This window comes from Myxocyprinus asiaticus, chromosome 1 (assembly GCF_019703515.2).
Source record: "Myxocyprinus asiaticus isolate MX2 ecotype Aquarium Trade chromosome 1, UBuf_Myxa_2, whole genome shotgun sequence".
Lineage (NCBI taxonomy): Eukaryota > Metazoa > Chordata > Actinopteri > Cypriniformes > Catostomidae > Myxocyprinus > Myxocyprinus asiaticus.
In genome coordinates this window covers 45,654,388-45,677,570 of record NC_059344.1, presented here as the reverse complement: position 1 = coordinate 45,677,570, position 23,183 = coordinate 45,654,388, and the positions used below count along the sequence as shown (strand labels likewise).

General features: G+C 37.2%; 1 protein-coding gene across 4 annotated transcripts in view; it reads right to left on the bottom strand.

The window, feature by feature from the left end:
* Positions 1-23,183, bottom strand: part of LOC127446064 (zinc finger protein 536-like) — a 215,967-nt gene that overhangs the window by 187,079 nt on the left and 5,705 nt on the right. For 3 of the 4 annotated variants that reach the window (XM_051706705.1, XM_051706699.1, XM_051706722.1), the window contains exon 2: positions 21,730-21,763. The exons of the other annotated variant lie outside the window; for it this stretch is intronic. The gene's annotated coding sequence lies outside the window, so the exon portion shown is untranslated. The remainder of the gene's footprint in view (positions 1-21,729; positions 21,764-23,183) is intronic. 4 annotated transcript variants of the gene reach the window in all.

Genomic DNA, 23,183 nt, shown 5'->3' with positions numbered 1-23,183 from the left:
TTACATTGTACATTACACATAATAAATACATCATACATTTAATACTCACACCTACTCTTGACTGGTATCTGTCTAGGATATTACAAGGTGAAAGTCTCCTATTCTGCAGGCAGGTCGGGACACAGAAGTGTTTTCCTCGTAAATGAGAGCATTTATAAACGTCATCAGGCATGTGTTTCTCTGTGACGTGTGTGGGTGCTTACGTGTTGAGGAATTTGGGTACCAAATGTGAAAATATGTACAAGTGGACTGTGCTATTAACAAGTGACTAAGTGTGTGTGTGTGGGTGTGTGTGTGTGCGTGTGTGTGTCTGTTGGCTAAGGACAAGAGGGTCGTGCTGATATAATGAGCAGCTTGGAGCAGATGATGCTCTGACTCCATCCTTCCAGATCCAGACCAGAAGCCTGTGTTTGCTTTCAGCAGGCCGGGGCTCCACTCTCAGAGCTCCCCCTTCCATCCCAGTCGAGTCCAAGGCTTCACGCTAGGCCTCCCGGGAGCCCTTGGCCCAAACCATTAATCTATATAATGCCCTCAAAGAGGAGCTTTTTCACACCACTGAGAGCCAAGCCGAAACAAGAGCAACGGCTACACCATAGAGTTAGCTGTTCGTCCAACTGCTGTCTACAGACGCACACGTATACACATGTATAGCCACAATACGCAATGAACACATAATAAATAAGATAAACACTTACAGCTACACATAAACGATTACTCTTATAAACATATCTCAGTCTGATCATGGAACTGATGTGACTGTGGCAACATTTTTGCAAAATGACATAATATTGTTCAATACATGTCTCGTGGCAATTTCAAAGTGAAATGTTCACTGAGGGGTGCTAAAAGTTAGTTACATATACTCCCAAACAGATGAGGTTATTAAGGTTAGATGCTTAAACCTACACAATAGTATTATAAATAGCAAATGTGAGATGAAAAACATGATTGCTGAAGAAACCACGTCATTTTGTGGTGCTTCTATGACATTTTCATCTCACGTCTCGACTCGCATACGCTTCAGGATTCGTACCCTAGTCGCTCAATCAGTGCAATTTGAATGTGCTTCAACAAGCTTGTAAATGTAGCTGGCTATGCAAACAAGTCATGTGCTACAGTAAAAGGGTTTTGCTATCATAAGATAGCATTGTGTGAGAAGTAAGCGTTTATGAACTGATACTCTGCCGTTTTACTTTGAAAATGATTTGCGTGAAAGTGAGTAAAAGTCATTGTTGTTGTAGTGCCTCTAGTGTTTATTTCACCAGAAATATGTCGCAATATGTACAACGAGCCCTGCAAATAAATTTAGCAAAAATGTAGGTATAATAACGTTATTTTATGAAACCAGGTTGACATATCTGCTGGCATACACACCTCCCCATATACAAGAAATCAAAACGCCAAACCTCAGATTGTGCGTGAAACCTGTGAAAAAGATGCTGAGCTGGAGTCAGTCAGCAGACGGGGCGGCAGCTAAATCATGTTGACATTCACCCTCAACATGACCAAGAGAAAGCCAGAGATTCAGCAATTTCCCCTATCTGCTCATTTGGTTTTCCTTGCCCCTGATGCACGCACACACATATCTCAGCACTTGCATTCACAGCGCACACGCAGACATGTTTAATTTAAGGTTCTCAACACATCTGAATTATAGAAAAACTGATGGTGGACAGAGGCCAGGCCCCACCGGACTGATTAGCATCATTTAAGAAAGCATGCAGCGCCGCGAAGGCTGCCCAGCCTACGAGATGGGTGGCCTCTCCCTGCACTAGAAGTCAATACCTAGTAAACTCATTTGAATTGAACATAGTGAAAAAGCACTCCAGCACCCAGGCCACTGCATACATTTCCCCTTCTCTCCATGTATTTATGTATTCCTCTTTCCCTTGCTCCCTGTTTCCCTTTGTCTCCCACTAAGTTCTTTCAGTGTTGGTCACCATAGACTGCCGGCAGAGGTATGCATATACATTAAGAGTCGAACAATGTTCTTTTTCAGAGGTATGAAAATAATAGGAGGGAGAGGCGTCCCCCCTCCCTCTAAATTAGATAAGCCATGCAAATGGCTTAAAATTTTGTAAAGCTTTTGAGAAAATCCTACTTATGGTAGCGATTCTGTGCCAAAAAGTTCATCTGGCCTGTAAATTTAAGCATGGATTACAAATATTCAAATCATGAGCTTACTGTTCAAATAAACATTTCCAACAGGGGGAAAAGTTGCAAGGCATACACTTTCAACATAATTCCCTGTCTGGCATCGCCTGCCCCTCACTCCTAATAAAACAAAACCTCTCCAAAAATTCAAGAGAGAGGGAGGGAGGGAGGGAAAACAGAACAAAGGAGTTAAAAGTTCGCCTTTTCATTTTTCGTCAGTCTGAATAAACACTGTTGATGAAATCTGTAATGAATGTAATTGTAACCACCTATACAATTGCAATCTGCTGGGTAAGAGAGCAAGACAGAGACACAGAGAGAGAATTCACAGGTGCACAGGCTGGGAAAGTGGAACAGATAGCAGAGTTTATATTTGAAAGTAAGACAGGGAGAGGGAAATAGAGAAAGAATCAAATAGCTTAGGCCAGGGGTGTCCAAAGTCCGGCCCACGTGCCATCTGCGGCCCTCCGACTGCTCCAATGCAGCCGGCGAGAGACTTTAGAAATAGAACAGTATTAGGCCCGCTGTGGAGAAATTATAAGAAATTCATATTCTGGGAACTGGATGTCGCTATCATGTGCAGCCGCTATTCACAGCACACCATCTCCGCTAGTGCGTTCTGTGTCATCACCAGCTTCATCCACTGGAAGAGTTCAACAGGAGTTTGGAATACTCCTTATTACCAAGGATGAAGCACCCCGCAGAAAGAATGATTCACTCATGGACTTGTTCTTGTTAAAATCTCCCATTACCTCTACTCTTCCAGAACATCCTCTGTAGCACTGGGAAGTATTCTGTAATTAATTGGTTTGTTCTGATATTTCATTGAAACAAGAAAATTATTTACAGGCTTCCCAGCACCATTTGAGTGAGGACATCCTGTGGAAGAGAGCGCTTAAAACACTTGCACATCTGTGCCTGATGCGTATACTCAGCCTGCACATGCACATCTACAAAATAAAATGAAGCGCGATAATTTTGATCAAATTAAAATCGTATTTGTAACACAAGTAACAACAGAACAGAAGTTATAATTGTATAGCTATAAAGAGTGATTCCTTGAAAAATAAAGAGTAATTTCTTGCATCACTTCATAAAGTGATAAAATGACATCTGATTCTGATTATAATGATGGGTCACACCCAACACTCAGTAGCAGATCTATATGTTCTTTGCAGTGCCACTGAATGGATGTCAGAAAGAAGAAAATGTGAATAAATTAGTATAATATTTTGTATAAGACATTATAAGAATTCTTTGTGAGTGAAATACCCTATCCTTATTTACATGTAGGGCCTATACAAGCATACCATAGAGCACAAATTATGATTAAAACTTGCATAATATTAAGCGTACAATATAAAGATTATGCATAGTGGCAATCTAATAGCTTCTAGACATTTTTATTATTATTATTATTATTATTATTATTACAGCGATGCAGCCCACAATACCTTATTTTTTTCTGCATTTGGCCCCCAACTGAAAAAGTTTGGACACTCCTGACTTAGGCTGGTCAGCTGCTTGCCACATGGTAGAACAAACAAGGAATGAAGTCACAATGATTCCAGCTTGGCTCACATGTCCTCCCTTTCTTGTTCTCTCCCTCAGCAACTCATCCCAAAACAACCCCAAAATCAAGAAACAAGTGTACCTGAGCCACTTCCTAGTGCAAAACCTTAACCTTGACTTGGACGCTGCATGTCACATCTCCCACTTCTCGCCTTCTTTCGATACAAGAAAAGATACTTTTTGTCCAGTGACAGCCAGTGCTACCCTTGGATTAGAATAGCCCCTATCATTCCAAAACAAGAGTACCATATTAAAGTCTTCCACATTTGCAAAATTGCAAACAGATGCAACTCAAGTACCTGCAAATAATCTGCCAAGACCATTTCAAAAGGGAGATTTCCAAATATGTGGAAGTCATTAGGACGTGCATTATTTTTGCAATGAGCAGGAGGCTGGAGCCGCTCTAGAGGCAGATGGGTGCTGCTTTTATTTAGCCAGAAAAAAGACTGCGTGTTGTTCCATTGTAAATGAAGATATATAATGCCAACAAAACAATTACATCCCAAATATTGATGATTCAAAGACAACAAAGGAACGTAAAAAATTTCTTTTCATTGCCTCCCACAATCTTTCATCTTACTATTTCTCTCGTCATGTTTTTCTGTTCACATCAGATAACGCGAGAATCAAAGAGATCTAACAGTAATGTAAAAAGTAAAAGGTAAAAGGCTTTTTTGTCTCACTGTGTAAAATAATTCTTCAGATCTCTGATTTTCAACTGCTTTTTTCTTTTTCTGCTCTTTAAGAAACATTATCTGAAGTTTTTGGTTCCTTTGGTTGACTCTCTCTATGTATCTTTGTGTGTGTTTGTGGTGGGGGGGGGGGGGCAGGTTTAGGAAATAGTTTTTAGGTTACAAACTGGTAATTACAAGGGTATTATGCTATAAATGTGGTTTATGATGACATTTCTAGTGTCCCCATAATTCAAATAGCTTAAAAAATCATACTAAATGATGTTTTTTTTTGAAAATGTAAAAAAGCAGAAACTTTTTATAAAAACGTCAAAATATAAACGTCAGATAAAATCTATAGTTCGTACAGTATAAAAATCATTATGTCTATGGAGAGTCCTCATAAGGATAGCTGCACCAACATGTGTGCGTGTGTGTGTGTGTGTGTGTGTGTGTGTGTGTGCATTCTCTAAATGCCATTATAACTCTGCAAGCCTGTGCTGCATTAATTAAAAATGATTTTACCACCATGCACTGCGACAGACTTCATTGGGATGTGTGTTGACCAGCCTCTCTGCTCCATTCTGCATGGGATATCCCACTCACACACACATCATTCTTTCTTTTCTCAACCACTACAAGTGTGTCCCCACATCAAATAAATATTTAGATGAATAAAGTTTGATTAAATGATTAATTTAAATGTTAGCACAGAAAACACAATTTTGCCATTTTGAACAGATTGTTCAAAATCAGGCCACTTCAAACAATAAGCATGCAGTCAAATTCCTTACAATTGTAACAGTAGGAAGCATTTTTAAGCATTGCACCATCAACAAATACTCTGTTTTGTGTGTGTGTGTGTGTGTGTGTGTGTGTGTGTGTGTGTGTGTGTGTGTGTGTGTTAGTGGGGGGGGGGGGGGGACAGCATAGAAAAGTGACAGAAGAGACAAATTGAATAAAATACAATTTTGTTTTTATCTCTTTCTCTCTGGGTCATCCACAATATTAGTTTTTTTTCTCAATGTGGCTGGCAAAAAGGAAAATTCTATAATTGAGCAGTACAGAACATGTGCCCTCCCTGCTCCAAGGTGACAGATGGATTATAAAAACTTCAAAGGCGAGCATTTGGAGCACCAAGGGAGAGATGGTAGGTATTTCAACTATCATTCTTTACCCAGGAGACAATGGCTGCCTAACATAGCATTTACATCAAGAAATAGTGCAACCACACAGACATAATCTCTCCCTCCCTCTCTCTTAAACATCCTGTTATGAGTAACTTTCAGTCAAGCACAAAAAGGCTAAGGAGGGTTTGTAAGATTAAAAAGAGTTTGCGACACACACACTATTTAAATGACCTTTATAACTGCTATATAATGTGACATAAAAAGGAATAAACACCAAATTAGCTTGTCATCCACAGCAAGAAGTCAGTAAATGTTGTATTAGTCTTAGAGTCTATTTAATGAAAATGAATCCAGCAGCCAGTGAAAGAGAGGTACGGCTATCCGTTTCTCTCATTCTCTGCCATTCTTTAGATATGATTGTGATCTATTAAAAAAATATGGCCATCTGTCCAACTTCCTTCAGCACAGAGGCAGCCTATGGGCAAACTACTTTTAATAATATAGAGACAAGATGTGGGAATACCACCATGCATACCTAATGAGAGAATCTAGATGCCCTGCTGCAAATCAACTGATTCTTATCCAAATCTGCCCCTGTGTGAACTTACTTGCTTTAGTTTCTGGTATAATATACACACTTGCACAAGTACACAATTGAATTTGTTCTGTAGCCATTAAGTCAACTTAGCTTCAGGGATTCATCTGTAGTGATCTGATCTAGACAGTAGGAGTGTATTTTCAATTGGTGTAGGCTTACTTTTATTTTCTTGGGGTTCTCTTTGGCTCTTTGGAACTTCACTTGTTCTAATTTCCAATGCCGGTAATTGGCACTTACATAATATGCACACCTTTTTATAAAAAAATAAAATAAAAAATAAGCTGATGAAAATAATTTTCAATTTAACATGTTTAATTAAGTAATGAATTATACTTGTAAAATTATACCACTTTCAAATGATTATAAAAAAGTAATAAAAAAATTTAAGCATTTAATCATGTTTCATGAATTGCAATACAACACTTACCAAGAGCAGGATGCAAAGAATGATGTAGAGGTCTCGAGACGTGTTTTATTTATTTGTATTTTTTTTATAACTACTTTTAACGTGACACAGCATTTTATAAAAAAAGCAGCACTCATGGTGCAACATGCTGAAAAACAGTGAGACATGATGCAACGGCCAAAGACAACTGTCTGATGCATGTGTGCACAGACAAATAATTAGTGCAGAAGAACCTAAGCACGAGTTCTGATTGAACGGCCCCTAAATCTACCAAGGATTGATGTGATTGCAAAATAGACTATGCTATTGACAGTAGTGATAAAAGTATGTTCAATGATCTAGAAATAAAACTAGGTCTGTTGATTTAACATGTTAATTTAGTGTGATTAATTATGTAAAAAATAATGCAATGAAAAAAATAATACAATTAATCATGCACTTATCCGCACGTAAATTCCGTAATAAAAGTTTGTACTTTCCTACCATCTGAGAAATTCAAGCCTGAAATACAAACAAATAAACCTCATAAGCAGCATAGCCACAGATCGAGAGGATGTGTTCAACAGTTGAGTTCAACAGGAGGCACAACGAAATGAAAGGATCTCGCGATTTTCAAAGTTTTAATTACTTTTAACCTGACACAGCATCTTTAAAATGCAGCATTTATGATGACGAAAACTAGTGAGATGCTTCAAATGCGTCCGTCTGATGCATATGTACATAAATCAACAATTAAAAATAGCACAGACGGAATGTAAAAACACTTTCTGTGTGAACAGGACAGATTGATAAACTCAACTGCAAAATGGATTGCTGTCTGCTCTAAGCTTATGTGCAATTATTTGGAAATAAAAACATAATATCTTCTTCTAAAGAATATTTCTAAAGCCACTTTTTGTATTGTCTATGCAAAGCTTTTCTTGTCTGCCACAATAATGCAATACATTTGAATCTTAAAATCTGAATATACTATTCATATATGCATTATTAATATTTATAATTAATAATAAATAAATACTTTTGTAATGTCTATTAAATATTCTATTCATCTGGCATAATAATGCAATGTCTCTGAATTATTTTTTAAATATCACTAGCAAATATTGATAGAATTATTTGTGATTTGATTAATTAAACAACATATCTTCATGTATATAAAAAAAATTAATCGAATGACAGCATTACTAATAATATAAATGTAATGCAACCTAGGACATATGTACACAGACACACACTGAGCAAATCCAGACAACAAAGATGAAAAACTGAAAAACATTTTCAAATAAATAAATAAATAAATAATAAGATAGACATATTTGGATAAAGCATACCTGAGATCCAGACACATGCTACTGAAGAATTCACATTCACACTTAGCATTCATCCTTTATTTGTAAGGCTGGCCACCATGAAACCTTAACATTGTGCAAAGAGTGCTGCCCTTTGACCTTTAGGATACACTGTAAAAATATATATACATTATTTGTATTTATTAATTTGTTTTATTATTTTTTTGTTTGTTTGTTTGTTTTTACCAATAAATTTTAAAAAAATTTCCCTGTATTTCAAAATGACAGGAACATTTTATTACAATTACAAAATTAAACTGTTTATTGAAATGTGTCACATGATTTAACAAAAAAAAAAAAAAAAAAAAAAAAATTCTGTATAAATGGAATATATTAAATATCAATTTTTTAACAGCTTTTAAATGACAATTTTAACAAAACTAACCGTAAAAATAAAGTATACTTTATTGACAAAAGCAGCATCGTTTGCTCTAATTGTACAAAAAATTGCTTTTGTTACGGCAATATATCACTGTCAAATACATTAAAATGCTGTTAATAATATCAGATTTTGACTTTCACTTTATCACTACATTTGTATTAATTTAAAGATTTTATTGTTAAATAAGTGTTATAAAAACCTGTGTAAAACCATAGAGTTAAATTAAAAAAGTTAATTACTGTGTTTTACGCTTCCTTAAATTTATATGACATGTAAATCAAGCATAAATTACCCATCGCTACATTCCCTATCACTATCATTGCAAAATACAACATATAACGGCAATTAAAAAGGATTTGACCTGAATTAACAAAATGAACTTACTGTGTATTGAAAGAATCAATTAACATTTTTATGTGATGTGCAAAGCAACATTAAAAACATTAAAATATTGAGCTGGAACAGACAACTTTATTGTTGTTCATATTAATTTGGACATAATATCTACTTATTTATATATGTGAAAAAATCGGTTTGCATGTATTTAAGGTTTACATGCATGTAGCTTCTAATTAGAGGACTTTTCTTTTGGAGAAGGAATCTACGACTGTTCAAACACATGCTTATGATTGGATGCTGTCTCTAAGCATGCACATTTCCTCCATCAAGACGTTCGCTGCTGTCCGAGTGGATTCAAAAGTAATCTCAAGTTCAATCATAACTTCTGTTATTATTTTTGTAATATGGTAACTACACAATATTAAATTTAGATGCATTTACATAAATATCCCAAACAGTACCTAAACATACAGCAAGTTTAGGTAACTTAAGTAACCTCTTCAGTTTAATGATGATATTTTAGTATGTATAGAATACAAAACAAACAAAAACAGTTATCTAAAGAGCATTTGTTTTGTCCATCTACAGGATAGTATTTTAAATGATGCGCCGCGTGCTTAACTAAGCAGCTCCTCGGTGTATCAACAGAGGTAGAATTTCTACATTTTACAAGCATTTTAATATTGAGGAATTTTTTGTTTAGTGGAGTTAGGCTGTGATTCTTTAGATTATTATTTCTTTCTTTTTTTTTTTTTTTTTTTTTTTTTTTAAGGTTTCTGTTGTGTAATTTAACTGATAGACTTATATGCTATTCATTTTTCTCCCCATTCTAAATAATACTGAGAGCTTAAAGCACTTGTTTGGATTGTTTCCCACCTAGTTTGAACAAGGTGGATGTATTTTGTTGTTTGCATGGTACAAGTTTCCGAAGTAAGTAACGTGTGTGTGTGTGTGTGTGTTTACTGTAAAATAGCCATATGTCTTTATTTGATCTAAATAGGCAACACAAACTGTGTACATGCACAAGTTTGATCATTTGTAGGGATGTCTTTCAATCCATTGAGAATGTACTAGCCTTTCTTATCTCTCTGTTTCAGGTGTTTGCTGAGTAGCGCTTTACAAACCAGAATCGACCAAACACACGTATGCAGAACTTGATCGGCACAGTCTTCGCTGATGACTTTATATCTCGTCAGAAGACATTGAAGTCAGAAAAGACTTCTGGTGAACTTGCTGAGATTCTCTTGAATTGTTACCTAAAGGTATTATGGTCTTAGTTGTTTAATATTGTTCTGTGGTTCAACAGACCTTGATTTTACACAGAATAATTTGAGCCTGTCCCTAACTTATAGATAGACTTATAGACTTTTCTCTCCTGTACACAAGATTTTTAGAAGAATATCTCAGCTCTGACGGTCCATACAATGCAAGTGAAAGGATACCAAAATTTTAAAACTCCAAAAAGCACATAAAGGCAGCATAAAAGTAATCCATACGACTCCAGTGGTTTAATCCATGTCTTCAGAAGCGATATGATGGGTGTGGGTGAGAAACAGATCAATATTTAAGTCCTTTTTTAACTATCACTTCAGAAGATATATATTTAACCACTGGAGTCGTATAGATTAATTCACCCAAAAATGCTCTCATGATTTACTCACCCTCCTGCCATTCTTGACGTATGCCATTCAAGATGTGTATGACTTTCTTTACACAAATGAAGATTTTTAAAAGAATATTTCAGCTCTGTTGGTCCGTTCAATTCAAGTGTATGATAGTTGATAAAAGTAGGGTTGCCAACTTTTTGTCACATGAATACAGGACGCTTGAGCCCCTTTGAACATTTTGTTGATTCAATACGGGGCATTTCGCCATCTGATCAGGGTCCCGCTCAAGCGTCTTCCTGATGAAATACATGACAATAGGCTTCCCGTATGGGACATCTTCTTCATTTCCGTCAAAATATGGGACGTCCCGGCTAACACGGGACAGTTGGCAACCCTTGATAAAAGTAATCCATTTGACTCGAGTGGTTTAATCAATGTCTTCTGAGGTGATCCAGTTGGTTTTGGGTGAGAACAGACCAAAATAAAACCCCTTTTTCACTGTACATCTTGCCATTGCAATCTCTAAGCACAATCATGATTTCAAGCTCGATTACACTTCCTGGTGCTTAATGCATTTGTACAGCACTAGATGGTGCTACAGGAAGTGTAATCGAGCTTGAAATCATGATCGCCAAGGAGATTTATAGTAAAAAATTAATTTATATTTTGGTCTATCCTCACAATAAAACCAACTGGATCACTTCAAAAGATATAGATTTAACTACTGGAGTCATATGGATTACCTTTTATGTTGCCTTTATGTACTTTTTGGAGCTTAGGTTTTGGTCCCCATTCACTTGCATTGAATTAACCTACAGAGCTGAGATATTCTTCTAAAAATCTTTGTTTGTGTTCAGCAGAAGAAAGTCATACACATTTGGGATGGCATGAGAGTGAGTAAATGATGAGAGAATTTTCATTTTTGGGTGAACTATCCCTTTAATGGTGAGTGTACTGGAAAGTTATATTCACATGTTATATTAAAATATGTTTATGTTATAAGCCCAGACAGAATCTGTGCATGCAGAAAACTCAGCAGAATTTAGAGGTCTGCACAGGCCTTGAAATGAAACCCGACCCGACCCGTCCCCGAGACCATGTGGCCCGACCCTACCCGGCCCGAATAATACCATCAGATTTTAAGCCCCAACCCGACCCAAACCTGAAATCGCTTACTATCTAATTTCTTCTCCTAGCAAGTACTATTGCAATAGGTTATATTTTATGTAAGCATATAGGCAACATTCGTAACAGTATTGAAACAGTAAACATACACAGTTTTAACAAGGCACGGCAGCCCCTTATTACACTAGAGCAGAAGGGGAAAAAAACACTGCCTTACCGTTTATGTGCTGAAACTTCACCTGGTGCAGAACAATCTGGAATAATATGAAACAATGCAATAATCCCCTCTATGCAGCCTGAACTTGTTTAGAATATTGAACCTTTGTGACAACTGTGCTAAAAACAATCTAGACGCAGCGCAAAGAATTAAACAGAGCGCAGGCGTCTCAACATGCGTTTTTTCAAATCTGAAGTTATATTTAACTTGACATGGTGTTTAAAATGTGCCGCTCCTGTGTGAGACGCTGAAGAATAAGCGAGATGGGCTGCAAATGTCAAAGACATTCATCCAGCATGTGTTTAAACAATGGAAAAATAGAACAGGCATGCGCAAAAATACATTTGGTGTGAACGGCCCCTAACTCATCCGTTCACGCGTGTCTGTGAGTGAGAGCGTGTGTGCGAAACAAGTTAAGCCTGTTTATTTTTTCATTAATTACAAACCCGACCCAAACCCGAAGTCCAACTTGAAGAACTGACCTGAACCTGGCCCGAAACCTGCCAGGATCTCGGGTCCTATCGGGCCCAGGTCGGGTTGTAGACCTCTAGCAGAATTGCAACATTTCTTAAATGTTCTACAAATGCCCCATCACTTGCATGTTGTTTGTGAAATAGCTAACTGTGTGATGCTTTTAGCAACCATTAAGAGTACAGTACTCTCAGGTTCATTTAACACATTTTACCATGTTTAAATCCCATCCACAAAATTCTGCAGATTTTCCCAAAAAATCTGTTTGGAAATAGCAAAAAATGTCTACAGATTCCATCTGGGCCTGAGCTTTCCTATCTTCAGACTATTGTGAGGGTTACAAAAGCTAAGAATTTGGGTTGGGAACTGAAGGGTTTTCAATAATTCACAATGTTTAGGCTGAATAACACATTCAGCATGCTCAACATTTAACACTAGATTAAAAATTTACTTTCAGGATCAACGTTGTCAAACCACTGTGCTTTGTGCACTTCCTGTGCTGCTGACAGAAGACGCCTCAAGATTCTTCAAAACATGCGGGGTAAATTACTTTATTCACACATTTTTTAACCATCATTTAACCATTTTTGAAGCTTAAAGGAATACCTCATACAAAAATGAAAATTCTTTCATTATTTACTTACCCTCATGCCATCCCAGATGTGTATGACATCTGCAGATCACAAACAGATATTTATAAGAGTATTTCAGCTCTGTAAGGCCATACAATGCAAGTGAATGGGTGTCAGAACTTTGAAGCTCCAAAAAGTGTTAAAAACAGCATAAAAGTAATCCATACAACTCCAATTGTTAAATCCATGTCTTCTGAAGTGATATAATTAGTGTGGGTGAGAAACCGTTCAATATTTAAATATTTTATTACTATAAATCTCCACTTTCACATTTACATCTGAAAGCCTGTTAAGTTTCACTTTCACATCTGAATATTCTGCCTTTTTGTGCTTTTTGGAGCTTCAAAGTTTTGGTCACCATTCACTTGCATTGTATGGACCTACAGATCTGAGATATTCTTCTAAAATCTTCAAGAAAGAAAGTCATACACATCTGGGATGGCATGAGGGTGAGTAAATGATGAGAGAATTTTCATTTTTGGGAGAACTATCCTTTTAAAGAAGATGATTTATTAAAACATAAATAAATTAAAAAGTCTTCCATGGAAGAAATAATTCCATACAGGTCTGGAATAAGTGTGTAAATAATGACAATTTTGTGTGAACTATTCTTTTATGTAGGTGTGTATTTTGAAACAGATTTTAATAAACTGTTTTATAAACTAATTTTGCCACTTTTTTCTATTTCTGCATTTCAGGGCTGAAGATTCAGAAGGGCCAAATGTTGAATATTCACTAGTTGCCCTGTTAACAGCGGTCAGAGAACTCACAGATGCTGCAATTCATTACAATTTGGTCAGAAATGTCATTGTTCTTGAAAGTGAAGTCATCACCAACCAGATTTCCTTTTACGTTTGGACTGATTTATGCATTGGATCTGAGTTATCCAAAAGAGTTTTAAAGACAAGTGGCTTTATAAGGTTTTAACGTTGAAGGATGTGCAACACTAATGCAGCTCTAAACAATTTATGCTGTCAAATGTGTTTTTTTTTTTTTTTGGTTTATTTTTGGGGGGGGGGGTCAGTGTTGTGCCTCATGTTTTGCCAATAATTGTACCTTGTCTTTTTATACTAAATATGTTTACTACATGCAGTTTGCTTATTTTAATAGCAATAAAAAATGTTTGAGTTGCAAACCCTCAAGCTGCTCAAATCCTTCACATCATTCTATCTTTTGCTCTCTTCTCTCTATTTCGAGGCTTGGAGGTGTGGACTAACTCCCCTTACACATAACAAACTGACTACACTGTTTGATTAAAAGCGCATTTGGACAGCAGAGAAAGAAACTGGCCCAGCCTCCATAATTAAGATCACTTCCGAGATTACTCATGACAACAAATGGGGGAAAAAGGGATCCTGCGGCCAAGACGAGTGGATGAAACAGAGGAGCATGGGACCAGGCAGACCCCTCTTGTTCCTTGATCAAATGTCCAGCCAAGGGGAGACAGACCCCCACAGCTTCCACTGTACATAGACAGACAAGCCAAACACGTGTCCTCCCGATAGATGAATGGAATGTGCTGCACATATCAACCCAACATGTAAGTAGGTGATATGTTCAGTATATGGTGACAGACTCCATTTCACACACACACAGCAATTTCACACTAAATCCCAGAATTAGAGGAAAAGAAATAACAAATTCCCACCAAATAAAGGCACTAACACATAGACACAAACCACGAGATCAAACAAATATTTTCGTATGCAATAACGCAAATACACACACTCCATTTTGGAGTAACAATGCTGCAGGTGCTGTGCAAGTCTAATGAAGACAAATAAACGTGCAAGAGTGCCTAGAAGTCACATAATAACAAATGAAGATCAATACTTCTCAGAGGAGAATTATTAGCCAGCTTTGTGAGTTTTAGCCAAAAGCCTCTGGGTGTGATTTGTTCTGTCTCACTCATAACTTCCCTTTTTCACAGCAGACACAGAAACCCCACATCACATTTCTCTTTCCCTTTCTGTCTCTCTTTCTCGCTGCTACGGCTGTGGTTAGGGTGCTCACTGAGGCGTTGCGAGTTAAGTGGCCTGCCCAGAGGGAGTGCGGAGCTACGCAGTGGCCCACCTGGGCCTTGATCCCGAGACCCCCTGTGGTCAGAGGTCCATCTCCTTAACTGTTCCTCCACGATGCTTCGCATTACCCCAGCCATCCTCAGCCTCCAAACCCAGCGTGGGAGGCCATTAATATAATCACAGGGACGCAGTGTACGCCGGAGAGCCCCGAGGCTACGGCAATCAGCGGGGCTGAGTGAGGGGTAAGAGAGACCGAGGGGAGAGAGAGGAAGAAAAATATATAAACGAAGGGAAAATCTCCAATAGCTTCCCCATTCAGCTCGTGCTAAAACAGGATCGTGTCGGATCATCATTCCTGGAGATGCAGGACGAGAGGGAGACTGAGGTTTGCACTTTAAAGGGGACCTCCCACGATGGAGAGTGATTGGGGGAGGGGGCCGAGGGGGGATAAGAATCATGAATCTTCTCTACCCAACCTTAAGCCTCTCTAGTTAGTTGATCTAACGATGACTGGTCACAGTACCATCATCATGCAAATTTAAACAGAGATGATCTTTTAGCCGCCTGATGAGGGGGCCACACATAAAGTAGAACGTGTTAATGATCAACACCAGACCAAAGGCCCCTTCCCAAGCACAAATCATGTCATCACCGGCTCGACTTCTTATGAAAGTCGCTCTCTTGAAACAGACAATATCCATAATGTTCTGATTAGCATCGTGAAATTAATTCATCTTTAAGCATCTTAGCAAAATCCTACCCATAAATACCAGTTTCATAAAAAATTATAAATATCATGTTTACATTAAAAAGCACACAGACATTGCATCTAAACAGTTTATATAAAAGAAACAAGCCTTAAACAAACTGACTGTCTATCTTCATAGGTGTGATAAAATCCAAGAAATGTTGAGAAACAGAACAAGTGCTTTTGTATTTTTAAACGTAGACTACAAGTGATATTTAAAGTTGAAAGAAAATTAGACCTGATTTTTTTTTTCTTTTTCTTTTTTTTTTTTACTTCAAAAACGTATTTTCCCATTTGTCTAATAACATACACAGGAGATGCCAGCGTAAATGGTAACTCTTATATGAGTTCACTTGACCTTGGGAAGAAAATAAGCATGCTGGCTGTTAACCCAAAAATGAAAATTCTCTCATCATTTACTCACCCTTATGCCATCACTTTCTTTCATCTGCTGAACTCAAATGGAGATATTTAGAAGAATTCCTCAGCTCTTTTGGTCCATACAATGCAAGTGAATGGGTGCCAACATTTTTAAACTCCACAAATTCCATAAGTCAACATATAAGCAATCCATAAGGCTCCAGTGGTTAAAACAATGTCTTCAAAAGTGCTAGGTGTGGGTGAGAAACAGTTCACTTTCACATTGTTCTTCTTGTGTTTTTGGTGATTCACATTCTTCATGCATATCGCCCCGCTGCTGGGCAGGGAGAATAATTAAAAAAAAAAAAAAAGGACTTAAATATTGATCTGTTTCACACCCACATCTATCATATCACTTCTGAAGATATGGATAAAAACACTGGAGTCGTATGGATTACTTTTATGATGCCTTTATGTGCTTTTTGGAGCGTCAAAATTTTGGCACCCATTCACTTGCATTGTATGGACCTACAGATCTGAGATATTCTTCTAAAATCATAATTTGTGTTCTACAGAAGAAAGAAAGTCATACATATCTGTGATGGCATGAGGGTGAGTAAATGATGAGAGCATTTTAATTTTTTGGGTGAACTATCCCTTTAACACAAAACAACTTCCAGAAGTGTAACTGAACTCTAAGTTGTCCTCTCTGAGCACGCCTCCAGTCGTGTGGGTTTGGAGTGGATTGTATTGTCCACATTACCGCAGGCTGATCTATACCGACAGCCTTATTTACAAAAACAGGGGGGAAGAGTAATAAGGCAAGTTACCCCACACTCTCTCCTTCACTCACTTAACTTCGCTTTCTCCCAATTACAACGATTGGCAAGGACGCCATAACAAAAGAGATGAAACAGGCAACTTAAGAGACAGACCACAACACTTTGTGATCAAGACTGGAAAAAAGAAAGCGGGCGAGAGAACAAAAACAGTAACAGACAAGAAAGGGGGAGAGGGAAAAAAAGCTGGTTTGTGAAAATCGGCGGAGATTGTGGGAGATGTGTTATGGGTAAGCGTAAGCAGGGGGGGGGGAACACATCTTAAGACTTAAAAGATGGGTAAAGTAAGCTGAGCATCGGGGGAATTCTCTCTGAGAGTCCCTTTAAAATTCACCTCTGTATTAATGCAGATAAATAAAGACAAATTCCCAACAGTAAATACTATTTAACTCTCACCTTCAGCAAGAGTTGCTTAAAGCGCTCCTCAAAAGACTGACAACGCTCTACAAACTAGGGATGCTACGGTTTCAAGGTTTCACAATATACTAGTGATGGGTCGTTCATGAACGAGTCGTTCATTTTGAAATAATCTTTTATGTGACTCAGAAGAACGAGTAGTCTCAGAGAGTGATTCATTAATTTTGTGTTGGCCGCGCATGTGCATTGCGCAACCTCCGTTCGTTTGTTGCGTGAAAACCGCATAGGCGCTGTACAGGAAACAGAAATGATTAGTTCACCTCTCGAGTCGTTTGTTCTTTTGTCACATGACAGCCGTATATGCTATGCAGTGACAAAAGAACGAACAACTCGGACAAGAAGATTCCAGAGGTGAACTAATCTTTCTGTTTCTCATAATTTGTCCTTGGCTGCATTATCAGTTTTTCCTTACTGGGACTATAATCAAAGTTTGCGTAAGTAGACGTGTTGGGGGGGATTTGGCTATTGAAAATGTAACATTTTAATTTAATTCTGCTTAAATGAAATGAACGAAATGAACTGAATAAAGATCTGTTCATTTTGCTGAATGAGACTCAAAGATTCAAGTCAGTAAAATGATCCGATCTTCCCATCACTACAATATACCTCAGTTTTAAAACAGATGGTTATCATATCGTTGAAATCTTCTCATTGACGGTATTGCATGAATATAAAGACAGATTTTTTCAGAACTTTTCTAAAACCCAAATCAGTTTAATTAAAGTCAGAATTGGCAACATTTACACAGCATCATATAAACTTGCAGAGATAAAATAAATCTTTAAATTGCACCTTCCACAAGTTGCATTTGACTGTCACTCAATTTTAAAGGTGACATGCAGGTGTCGCGAGCACAGCGCATCACGAGCACATCAGAAGTGCAGCACGAGCACATCATACAGACATGTCCGAGCCTGAACCTTTATTTCCGCCACCAAAGCGGTTGAAGTCCGCTGTCTGGGATTACTTTGGGTATGTTAAAGACCCACGAGGCACCATCAATGCTGATGGTTACCCACACTGTAAAGTTTGTTGCAAAAAAGTATCGGTTCGGGCGGGAAACCCTTCAAACCTTAAACACCTTCTCCGTGAGCACCATCCCACGGAATTTGCGGAGATGAATGTAAGTGGAAATACAGTATACAGTATAATAAATTATAGCCCCCTGTTTCATAAAAACACCAGATTCAGTGTAGTTTTACACCATTTGTAATGACTAGGTAGGCTAAAGTTATGTTTATGCTTTCTGTCACAGTTAAAAATGCAGCTAACGGATTTAAGCACTCGTTCAGCTTTTACAGCACAACAGTAGGCCAACAATGTGTTTTATACTAATAATAATATATTTTATTTGTAAAACATAGTACAAAATTTACAAAGTGCATGGTTTTTGGTGTGCAGGAAACTGACATTGACAATATGCATGTGGGAAATTGACAGTGAAACTGTGGTAGAAAATAGACAGTACTGGACAAGATACCAATAAATAAACTGCAAATTAATCATATATATTCAGTAGGTATCGTTTAGAATTAAACTAAATCTACAAACGCAACAAATTACTGAATGCATACAATTGCGTATCTGAAGTGTTAATCTGAGTAATAATCATTACAAATTATTACTATTCATTTTCATAAATCATAAAATAACAATTATTTTTTTTTGTTTGTTTGTTTGTTTTTTTAGTTCTAATCATCTGACTACTGTACATGTTGCAAAAAACATTTGTTTTTATTGTTTTACCTGATTGTTTTCTTTTCTTTTTTTTTTATCTTGTTGGATTAAGAGAGTGCCCTGATGTTCAAGATCAAAAGTTAAAGGATTAAAGTTGAATAAATCCTAAATAAATTTCAAGAATTGGTTATAACTGAAATATTTCTCTGTGTGTTTATCAGACATATTTCATAACCAAATATTAAACTGCTAATAATATTATCAATGCACCTCAATACCGTGATACCGTTGTAATTTTGTGACGGTTATCATACAGTGAAAATGTCATACCGTTACACCCTACTACAAACAAAGCAATATATAATATAATACATATGTGTGTGTGTGTGTGTGTGTGTGTATTGAGGAGATATAAATTTCCTACAGTAGACAATGCAATTAATACTAAATAATTTTAGTCCAAGATCCAACCACAGAAATTACATTGTATACAGAGTTCATAAAAACATAATAAAAGCATGAAACTGTGTATAAGTATAATTTCACATTTCGATAATTATATAAAAAACATTTTTAAAAATGCACAGTTTAATTATGGAGAAGAAAAAAAAAACTGTGGTGAAAGTACAGCCGTTTTCAAGTGAACTACAAATGTGAACAAATGATCAATTAGACTAAGAAAAAAGTGTTCTATGCACTGTCTAAATTGTCTCCTTTAACTTTTCTCTTGACCTGCTGAAATGATCTTGGCCCAGTTCTCTTCAGCATGTGGACTTGCCCACTGAGACAGAAATGAACAGATACACACATACTTATATACTTAAAAGGAATATTCCGGGTTAAATACAATTTAAGCTCAATCAACAGCATTTGTGGCATAATATTGATTACTATCTAAATTAATTTTGACGAAAAAAAAAAACAAAAAAAACAAACAAACAAACAAAGATAGGGGTTACAGTGAGGCACTTACAATGGAATTAATGGGGGCCAATTTTTAAAATGTTAAAATACTCACTGTTTCAAAAGTATAGTCACAAGACATAAACAATATGCATGTAAACATGATTTTAGTGTGATAAAATCACTTACTAACCTTTTCTGTCTAAAGTGACAGCCAATTTTACAACTTCGTTGTCATGACGATGTAATGTCAACAAACCCTAAAACTCTAAAATGACTGTAAAAATGACAATTTAAAAAATGTACAGCTCAAATAATACATGCGTTTGAAAAGAAGAATTAATGTAAGTGCTTTTATAAAATTATAAGCTTCACATTTATGCCTTTAAACCCTCCAAAAATTGGCCCAATTCACTTGCATTGTAAGTACCTCACTGTAACCTCTATTTTTGCTTTTTTTAAAGAAAAGAAGGGACAAGTCGAAATAAATTTTTGTGGTAATCAACATTATGCCACAAATGCTGTCAATTGAGATTAACTTGTGCTGAACTCAGAATATTCCTTTAATATTTGTTCTAAAAAAACAAAAACAAAAAACAGGTCTGCTTATACTCATATGACACTGAAGGTCTGAAGATGTGGCAGTGCTGGTGTGGATAGAGAGGTGTGGGGGTAGACAATCACAGAGGGGCATGTGTGCAAAGCTTGGACCGCTCATTAGCATTTGGACCTATTTATTTACTTTAAGATTGCCAGAAAAACAGTTAAACACTATTAAAAGAATAGTTCACCCAAAAATAAAAATTTGCTTATAATTTACTCACCCTCAGGCCATCCATGATGTATCTGAGTTTCATTCTTCATCAAAACAGAATTTAAGACTTTTAGGATTTCATTTCAGGCCTCCTCCTTTAAACAACACAAGTGAATGTACTCCATTTTTTCGATGGTCCAAAATGCATATTTAGGGTGCATCAAAATAATCCACACGACTCCAGTCAACAACTAAATTTCTTCTGAACCCAAACGATTGATTATTTTGAGAAACAAAACAATACTTATATACTTTGATGAAGAAAGAAACTCATATACATCTTGGATGGCCTGAGGGTGAGTAAATTATCAGCTAATTTTAATTTATTTGTGAATTATTTCTTTAAAGCTTTCCAAAGAGGGAAAAAAATCATGTTTTAAAAGTTCTAGGTTGCATGGTGTTTGAATTTGCTCAATATTTGCAAAGAGCCATTTGAGTACAAGACTTATATTTAGAAATACTTCAGCCTGTAAAATCTCATATAAATCACTAAGAAAATGACCTTCATAATGATGCTCAGTGTCTTTGCAGTTATAAATTGCTTATTTAAAAATGTTTATTTCAAATGGTTTAGAGTATTTTAATGGGTATTCATTAATGGTGCTTCTTGTCATTCAATTCTATTCTATTCTAGTCTAATCTTAAAGTCAGATATAAGAAGATATGGCCCTGATATGACCAAGATTCAGTCCAAGTAGTTGGACAGACGTGCAAAGGCATTAAAGAGCTTTGCAAACAGGCGGTCATGTCCCTGACTGATATCAAGCGACAGTTATCAGCACTGACACACACAGATCTCTCGCAGCCTGTTCAAGAGCAAAGCACAGATATGTTAAGTACATCACCCTCTCTCTTTTTCAACATCTCTATCTTTCTCTTTCCCTGTGCCAGTGCTCCCTCTTTCCCCTCCGTATGCCATCTCTCTCTCTCTCTCTCTCTCTCTCCCTCTCTCTGGTTAGGAGCTGCTAATTCACAGGGTCTGATCTGTCTGTAAGGCTGGAGACGCCAATGCTATCATTATCAGCCAATTCAGCCAGCCGTTAAATGGAGGAATCAGGAGACATTTGCTCTCCTCCACTATCGCAATGACATCATTACCGGGAGAATCAACAGCACAAGCACTCTGACCGTGTGTTAGTTTGACAGTATAAGTGTGTGTATGTATGCATACACTGTTGTGTGTTTGCGTGTGTGTGTGTGTGTGTGTGTGTGTGTGTGTGTGTGTGTGTGTGTGTGTAAAACATAAAAGAGTCATATTCAGGGGAAATTGGGGGAATTAAAAATAACATGAGCCTACCTGTAAGATACCAGGGACCGGGGCACACTGCCAGCTGAAAGTTCCCAAGTGAAGAGCGTGGAGAGATAGAGAGGAGAAAAAAAGAGAGAGGGAGAGGGAAAAAGAGAGTGAGTGAAAGAGGCGTTTGCACATACAGGGTAAATGGCATCTCGCCACTAGCTGTGGCACTTCTTTTTTCCCGCACCCTCTCTCCCTCCCACCCCCTCTTTTTTCTGTCTCCCTTTGCCACCCCTCTCCAACATTGCGCTAATAGCCACCTGTGAACCACGCAGCCATACGTATGATCTACTTTCAGGCCTCTGGTGTGGAGTCACCTCTGTGTTTTCGGCCCTCTCCTCCAGTGATAAATCATCATTGTTTAGCTAATATCCATTTTTAACCTCTCTCCCTGATTAACAACACTCTTCCCCCCAGATACAAACCACTCCTGCTACAGTGCAGCTAAATACCTCGCCTCTTTTCCTTTTTTTCTCTCACTCTGTTTCATATTTCTTTTGCTCTCGGTTTCTATTTTCTTTCCTTCACTTTTTAAATTCCAGGTCCTTCAAAGATAGGACAAATAACATTTCATTAACCATGACTGTCACGTCTGTTGGAAAGGGTCACTATCAGCATTTTAACCTTCAACTGCTCAAGAACAGGCAGACAAGGCACATGCATTTTAATTAACCAATAAAAACAATTCAAAGTCCCAAATAAGAGAGGGGATGAAAGCAGATGTTATGGATTATAACGTGTCTGCTCTAAAAGAAACACATAAATATACTCATGCAAAATCACAGCGGCGATTAGGCACAAAGATACAAAACGCAAATACACAAAAGCATTATTTGTGCCTTTGGTAAATACTAACATGGTATTAAAATGCATACACACTCTTGTGGAAATACAGAACAATTGTAGTGAAGAGAAACCCCTCGTTTCACATTTGATATGAGCACCCCTAGTGGAGGAGGGAGAAGGGAAAAAAGAGAAATCCAGTCAGCGCAAATCTGACTGCTGGTGATTAGAAATTGTCAAAATATTTGCAGCAGAGGAATTCCGACATGTGAGCGGCATGGGCTCCCCAACAAAGGACCCATCTTCCCTGAGTAACAAGAGGAGGGAATGAGCGCAGACAGAGAAGCTAAAATGCCTCAGGCTAAAGAAATCCAGCTATTGTAGTAATAACCCCCGAGACCTGGCTGAGTATGTACAGCTTTCAGAGGTACTTCTCATCCTATTTGTAGCCCCGCTGTTGATGTGTGTGTGTGTATATATATATATACTGGTAAAAGACGGGGTGTGCATAATCTCACTTGTTCTCGCTTTTTATTATTTATTTATTAAATTTTTTTACACAAGTGAAACTTCCCACTACAAATACTCGCTGGGCTTTGCCTATAATACTATAATGTATTTTTTTCATCTCTCTCCTCATTTTTCCCCCCTTTTTTGTTCCACAAGGCAAGTTT